Genomic DNA, 7,973 nt, shown 5'->3' on the forward strand with positions numbered 1-7,973 from the left:
ACTGTAGATGACTTCAAGTTTTGATCAGCTAGGGCGCAATCCCAACTAGACAGGTGGCCACCTCCAAAGCAAGGCAGGAGAGGCATGGGGGGCAGGGATCATTCCCTCTGCACCTTTTTCTGCCTTGCTCTTTTTCGCTAGACAGCCATTTTCGGCTGTGTAGCGGCGGGGGACCGACCGGGAGAGGAAGCTGCCATTGGATGTGTCGTACACGCAGCTCCGCTCTCCCCACCCCGGAACGCCCCCTAGCCCCACCCCTTTTCAGTTGCTCCACGCTCCTCTTACGAGCACAGAGGACAGGGCTTCGGCAGCATGGACGAGGGGGCGGTCGGTTTTCCGGGAACCGACCTCGGAGCAGGGGCTCTGAGGTCGATTCCTGGAAATGAGTATATCCTATGGCCCTCTAGACAGTGTCTAGTAGCCATGGGATTGCTCCCTTAATTGATGAATTAAGTCTGCACAAGCTTGCACATGAATAAAACAGTTCTGAAGAAAAAGGCATTCTTTATTATTAGATTACGCATACTTTTCAGAACAGGTACAATCTTAGAAGAGGCAATGCTTCACTGTGTGTGGGAGGAGAAAGGTAGGAGGAATGCCTCTTCTATGATGGCACGAACATGTATTCCCAGAGGATAACCATATTCCTTTATTGCAGCAAAAACAACAAAAAGTTTTGTGACACCTTAAAGACCAACACAGTTATTGTGACCTAAGCTTTCGTGGACTATAGCCCACTTCACCAGGTGCATGGAGTATCATGGAGAGTTTAAGGTTTATACACAGTACATATGATGGAGGGGGTGGGGGAGAGAAAGAATTGTAAACAGTGAATTGAGAAGGACATTTCAATGTACAGAAGTACTGATAGTAGTGACCTAGTGCCAGGATGTTTGCATTATCAGCAACAACTGCACTGTGAATGACCACAGTTAATAATGCAATTGTCACTATTAGTACTTTCTACATTTGATTTCCTCCTACCTTACTATTTAACGCCCCCCCCAAAAACACCATATTAAACTGTATATGAACATACAGCTCTCCATAATACTCCATGCATCTCATGAAGTGGGCTATAGTCCATGAAAACGTATGCCACAATGCATTTTTTAGTATTTAAGGTGCCACAAGATGTCTTTTGTTGTTTTACCACCATTTATGTAAGTACTTTTAGTTAGAAGCAATTAGTGGGTGTGTTTTGTCTTCAAAAACAGACATTTCCTACCTGATTTGGGGTGAAGGGAGCTTTTTAGGAAAAATGGATCAAAAAGTTTTTAGTTAATTAATCTGACCTATTAATCAGCTAAGCATTGCAACTTTACAAAACAGCCCATGAAGAAGATTCTTTTCTACTGTTCATTCTGTTTCTTAAGCAGCACTACCACTGTATTACCCATCAAGCTGACCTGGAATAAAAGCATTTTGGGTTTGAACTTTTACAGCTATTGACAGAGCATCCCTGGCCCTGGAGGGGATCTAGGCTTGCTGGTTTGATGCTCCTGCACTGCTTCTGCATCTCGACACTTGCCTGGAAGGGCGCAGCACAAAAGAGCTCTTTTTAAAGGAAATGTCATAGATTGGCGAATCATAACTTATTCATGCCTCTTGGACTGAGGATGCTGGCATGCAAATCTCCCCAAAGGCCAGTAGCACAGGGCACTAGAACAGCCATCTTCCAATTAGTAGGAAAGCCTTTTTTCATTTACAACTTAAGTCTAGAGGCTAAGACATCAGAGAAGTAGTTCCTGGATCTGGTTGACGGGCTGGCTCACCACCACAGGTTGCAACTGGGCTTATTTTCAGCATTGCCTTCTAACAAGTGGCTTGATCTGCAGTGACTAGCAGGTGATGACAATGATCTCCATGCCCTGAAAAAGCTTCACCTGCTAATTCCTGTAGAGATCTGTTTGTAGGCTCAATTCAAAATGCTCCTTACTAGCCTATAAAGACCTAAATGGCTTAGGACTGGGTTACCTTTAGGACCACTTCCTTTGATACAGACCGGCCCAGGAATTAAGATCAACTTTAGAGGTTTTGATGACATCTTAGGAGTTTTGATACCATTTTAGGAGAGTTCTAGGATGAAGGACAGGGCCCAGTGGTGGAGCCAGGGTTGCTCCTCAGGGCCAAAGTCCAGCCCTGCTCCACCCCACCAGAACATCCGGAGAACAACAGGTGATGAAGGCAAGAGCAAACAGAACCTGCATCAGCACCTGGGCTTGTTGCAAAATCTTTTCTTCTTAATTTAAAAAGCATGTTATAGTTGGGAGGTGGCCAGCCATGCATGTTCATGGTTACGGATGCTGCTTTTATTATTTGTACTTCAAAAATATATTATCCTGTTCTACAACACAATTCTGCTTATTCTCTATAAATGTGGTTAGCATCAGGGAAGCAGAAGCAAAAGTTTATCTTATTCCTGTAGAATCATGATGGTGCTATGATTTATGTGCATTTAAACTGCAAAAGTACACATCCTCAGAGTATTTATGTTTTTGTTGGGGTCCTCAAACTATCTTTTTCATTTTGTTTTTTGCTCTAACATATTAGGAATATAGAAGCAGTTGTAAAGCATGGTATGGTGGTGGGGTGGAGAAGAGGAAGTAATACAACATGGCTGTCTAAAAGCCCCCCCTCCCCATCTAGGGTATAAAATTATTTACCCATACCATTGGCAGGGCCTGTCTTGTCCCTGTGGAACGTTCTTGTCCTGATTGAAATCTGTCCCTCTTTATGTCTCTTCTGCCCAAAATTGTAGACGCTCTTGTTTTAATGGGCTTTTAATATGCAACACTTAGTTCTACTGCTGCCAGTTTCAATGTGTTTTTAAGTTTTTAGCCTTGCTGCTGCTTTGGTATTATTCTTTTTGTTGTTGTTGTTATTGCTTTTAGATAATGTTTTATAATTTTATTGTATGGCCTTATGGTTACATTGTACACTGCTCTCAGTCCATTTGGTTGAAGAGTGGGCCATAAATAAAATAATTATGGAGCTACAGAGGCCCTCTGAAAATTTGGAAACCCTAGTTATTTCTGTCCCTACAACTAACAGCGTCCTGCAACACACAAAATCTGTAGGTGAAGCTCTTTCGGTCACTTTATTTCCATGTCGGAAAAGTGTCACCTACTGACTTTTGTAGTGTCTAGCTGATGTTAGAGACACAGAAGCAAGGCTAAGAGGAAGACAGATCTACCAATCCTTCCGCCATTACATTGTGATGCGTTCCTCATGGTAACATCCAAACTAAATCTATTCTTGGTCAGCAAACTTGCAACATGATAGATATGGGGAAGATCCTTCTCATAGGCTGCTGTTGCTAGCATTATACAAGGTTATTACCTTAACTCCCAGCAAGCCTCTAGGAATGAAAGAGCTTGCTTATTACTTAAGACTCCTCCAGTGCCTGTATACGTCTTTGCCTGCTGCCGCCACTGAAAACAAATGTCCCAAATCACAGCTTCAGCTTAGAGAGAAGACTTGTATTACATGTAATTTTACTTCGCCTTAGGGAAAAAGAAACTCCTTCAGAACATTGCCTCTCCCAGTTTTTAGGATCAGCAAGGCCATTCTGTCTCACCCTCTCGACTAATAGAGGAGGATGCCATTTTCCTTCTGCCTGGTAATCTAGGCAGTAATTGATCTGTAATAGAAGAAAAAAGGGTTTGTTTCCTTTGGCAGTACCAACTGGTCCGCTCTCTTCTAATTTGGTTGGCCAACACGACTTCCCTTGGAGCAGCAGGCTTTATTGTCAGGCTTATAAATTAGCTTGCATCTAGTGTGAAATTAATATTTGGCCCATTAACAAGCAAAAGGAAGACTAATGCCTTGTGTTTGCCCAAACCAATTATCTCTGGCTGGGTTTCTGTCACAAAGTAAACCAACTGGCACATGAGTACACCAGCGTGTGAGATGGTTATGGGGCCTGCTGATGGAATTCTGCTTGAAGTGAATTCTTCTTTTTTGTTATGGGGCAGGTTGGTGTCTCAAGCAAACCACCTGAGGAATTTTGAGGGACGCTCAGAGAGTTTGGATAAGACCAGCTACATTTCTCAGGGGGATTTTACTTGTCATTGGCTTTTAAAGGGGCCCTGCTCTTGTGGCTCTAACAGTGGCTTTCCTCTCAGAAATTAAGCAGGTGAAGCTTCTGGCCATGAAAATGATCTCCTGGTTACTCGCTCCACGTAAGGCTGCAAAGACAAAGCAGCAGGCCTAATAATAATAATAAATAGGTATCAATTCTAATAGATGAGTTTACACACTGAAGATCCATCTTCAAATCCATTCCAGCAAAGATCAGACAATATCAGCCAGCTATTTTAGAACCCAGACAATAGGGCGGGGGGGGGGGGTTCTCTGTTCATAACCTCCAGGGACATATCACCCCTCCACACATCCTTATACATGTTATAATTATCTTCTTCCTTCGCCTCAGTAGCAGCCATCACTAAGCTGCACATTATCAGGATTCACAGGGAGACCTGGGTGGGCTTTTACAGAATATTATGCAGAGAAAAAGCTCGAGACAAAAACATCCCTCCTACTGTTGTTATCTTTGGACTGGGAGGCTGTTAGATATTCAGATTTAACACTGAGGAGGAGACAGTCTCGCAGCTCTCTACTATTTCTGGGGACAGGAGCATCTAGCCAGGAGTAATGACTGTCCTTCTAGCTTTGTGTTTATTACCTCACCAATTAAAAAAAAAAGAGGCTGTATTTCACCTTGGAGTCTCACCCTGCCCCAGCTCCTGCCTTCCCTAACCCCTTCTTTTCTGTATGTCCAGTTTATAAAAGCCTGCGTTTGCAAGCTGGAACCATTCTCCTCCTCCATTCTCCTCCTCTTACAGCAATGCCACTTGTGAAATTGAATTTGTGGGCAAGGAAAGGCTGAGGGCCGTAGTGAGGAGAATATCCATGTATTATTGATGGTATAAGGAAAAAGAGGGGAGGAAGGATGTAAGGAAGCCAAGAATAAATATATGCTTGGCTCTGGCTGTCTGTAGAGCTTTTTGCTAAATGAAGATAAACTAGCTTCTCAGGTTTAGGCCTGGAACTAAAACATTTAAAATCCCCATTTATGGCTGTGATTAAACGCGCATGGGGTTATGTGTCTTTCCCTGTTGATAGGTGACAGAATATAATTGCCACAGTACTTCCAGGCTGCATCAGTTTTCATGTCAGGTTCTGTGCTTTAAAAAAAACCTGAGGTCCTTGTTGCTCAGGGGATTGATAGTTATTCCCTATTGCTTGTGCACAGGTTGAATACCTGAATTAATTTAGTTAGTTGTTGTGTGTGGTTATGGCTGGCACAGGGTGTGTGTGTGTGTGTGTGTGTGTGTGTTCAATTGTGATAATTCTGTGTTCCTCTGGTATGTGACTGTGTTTAAAAACAACCTTCTGCTTAAAAAGAGATAGCAAAGAGCTAAAAATGTGATGACTGTGTACTACAATTTAGCTGCCACGGTATTTTCCTAACTGCATTGTTCCATGAAGGAAGGGTTAATCTGTTCTTTGCCTGCCTGGGGTTTCTTTTGCAATACAGCTGTTAAAAGCACCAAGAGAATGTCAGGAGAGCCAGCATGGTGTAGTGGTTCGAGTGTTGGACTGGGAGCCGGGAGATCCGGGTTCTAGTCCCCACTCAGCCATGGAAGCTCACTGGGTGACTTTGGGCCAGTCATAGACTCTCAGCCCAATCCACCTCACAGGGTTGTTGTTGTGAGGATAAAATGGAGAGGAGGAGGATTATGTACGCTGCCTTGGGTTTCTTAAAGAGGAAAAATGGCAGGATATAAATGTAACAAACAAATAAATAAATAAATAAAATGGTAGTGACCTTAAGAACATGCCAGATATAAGACATGTAGTTTTTTAAAGTGTCAATGGCCAACTATGTTTGCTAGTTCTCTTAAGTGACTTGCAACTGATTTCTTGCAAAATATATAATGTGTACCAACCACCTCGCTATCATCTATTATTTTTATGGCTCTTAAAATTTTCGAAACTTAAAAATGAACAATTAATTCCTATGTGTAGCCTTAGAGACAGTCTAAGTTGCCTATCTGCTGGATTTGGGGGTATAATACAGGTGTTAAAGGCACAATTTCAGGAGGAGGAAAAAGGTGGGGCTAATTCTAAGGAGGGATATGGAGAACATTGGGGCACAGTGTTTCCAGCTTTTTATTGACTCTTGTGATTCTAATAGCCTCCTGACATACAGAAATTTAGCAAAAGAAGCTTTTCCCACCATGCCAGGAGAAGTGTCATCTGCTATATCTCTGGGCATGTCACGTGGCTGTTGATGGTGCAGGAGCAGGGTCAAGAAGGAAAGACGGCAACCCAATGGTATAGTGGTTTGTTTCCTGCTTCTTCTCTGCCCCAATTTGATGAGCTACTTGTCCATATGACATAAACGAAAGATACTCTTTTTTCCCCATGGACAAGACTGCCAACGTTTCAACTGGCTGCTCTACCAGCCTTTAACAGTAAGTGATGTTTACCCCGGTTTGTGAGAAGCTTCAGCAGCTGATTTTTTGCACATCAGCTTCTGTTAAAGCAGCAGGTCGAACCTCTTTCAGCCTGAAAGGCTCAATTCACCAAAGGTCTCAGAGTCCACATTCCAAGAGTGGGTGTGGCCAAAGGCAAAAAGGGCAAGGCCCCAAATATATAAAAAAAATGCCAGCATATTTTAGCTTAGCATTTTTACTGCCGGTGACTAAGCTTTAGGAGAGGCATTTCAACATTTTAGAATGGTTTAAAAAAAACATGCAAAAAGACAGGAAAGCACCAAACAATTGGCGGTTGGGGGAAAGGAACAGGGAAGCCAGGCAGGCCTGAAGTTCAACACTCCTGTTTTAAAGGCACAAGAGCAGACAAGACCATTTTTCGGCAGGGTGGGGGGACGGGGCGCCTGATGTTGGCCTCAGGCATACAGACTGCATCTCCTTTCCATTCCCAGCCCTCAGACATTGTTGGCCCCAAATGAATGGATTAGTGCTGTGCTGAAAATTTCTCCCACATTTTTTCCCACCATTGTCATTGAATTTGATGGAAGAGAAATTGCTTTCGAAAAGAAATTCAAAGGAGGAGAAATTTTGGAGAAATTCTCATGAGTTGGGTTTGGGGTTCTTGTGCTTACCTTACTTATGAGGTGGCTGAGGAGTGTGCATGAGTGTCCTGTCTGTCATCATACAATCATCTCTGGCAGCCTGTAGCCTCCTTGGCTTTCCACATTCCAGTGAAAGCCATCATGAGGAAGACATCGTGAGGCAATTCCTCCCATGGGACTTTTTCAGTTCAGGAAGTGCAGGTGGCCTGTGAGGCTGCAAAGCAATGGAAAGACGTGTAATAGAGAGAGAAAACACACATGGCACCCTCAGCCACCTCGCAGTGATTAGGTAAAATACCACCAAAAGAAATTCAAATTCTGCCTCAGAGAAGCGGAAGCGTCAAAACATCAAAAGTGATGCTGTTGCCATTTGCAGGAGCAGGTTAGTAAACCAAAAACCCTTAGGAAAAAGAATGAACCTGTGCTACAACCCCTGCCATTAGTGAACCCTACCTGTGAGAAACTGCTGGAGAATTTCTCCTCCCCTAGGAGAAATTCGGTGAAATTGTCCCCCCAATTTCTCTGTCCACAAATAGGCTGGAGAAGTTTGAGAGGCCATTTGCACACAGCTCTAGAATGGATGCATGTGTTACAACAGCTTTGGTTTTGCAAGCCAATAGAGTGTGCTAGCCTGGTTTCCCCCCCCCCCACCACACACACACCCCACCCCATTTTTTTTAAAAGAGATTCAGCATTTCCTTATGGAGAGAGAAAACCTGGGAGGTGAAAGTGACCTTACTGGAGATTGTGCTGGGTTTCTCTCTCCAGCATTTTCCATTAGCATTAGAAGCTCTGTTCCAGCTTCTATTACCAAGACAGAACAAGTTCACCCACACAGTTTTTTGCAGAGGGTCAAAGACTACTCTGA

The sequence above is a fragment of the Heloderma suspectum genome, chromosome 2, assembly GCF_057233095.1.
Source record: "Heloderma suspectum isolate Gila_16-S chromosome 2, 16-S_ref, whole genome shotgun sequence".
NCBI lineage: Eukaryota > Metazoa > Chordata > Lepidosauria > Squamata > Helodermatidae > Heloderma > Heloderma suspectum.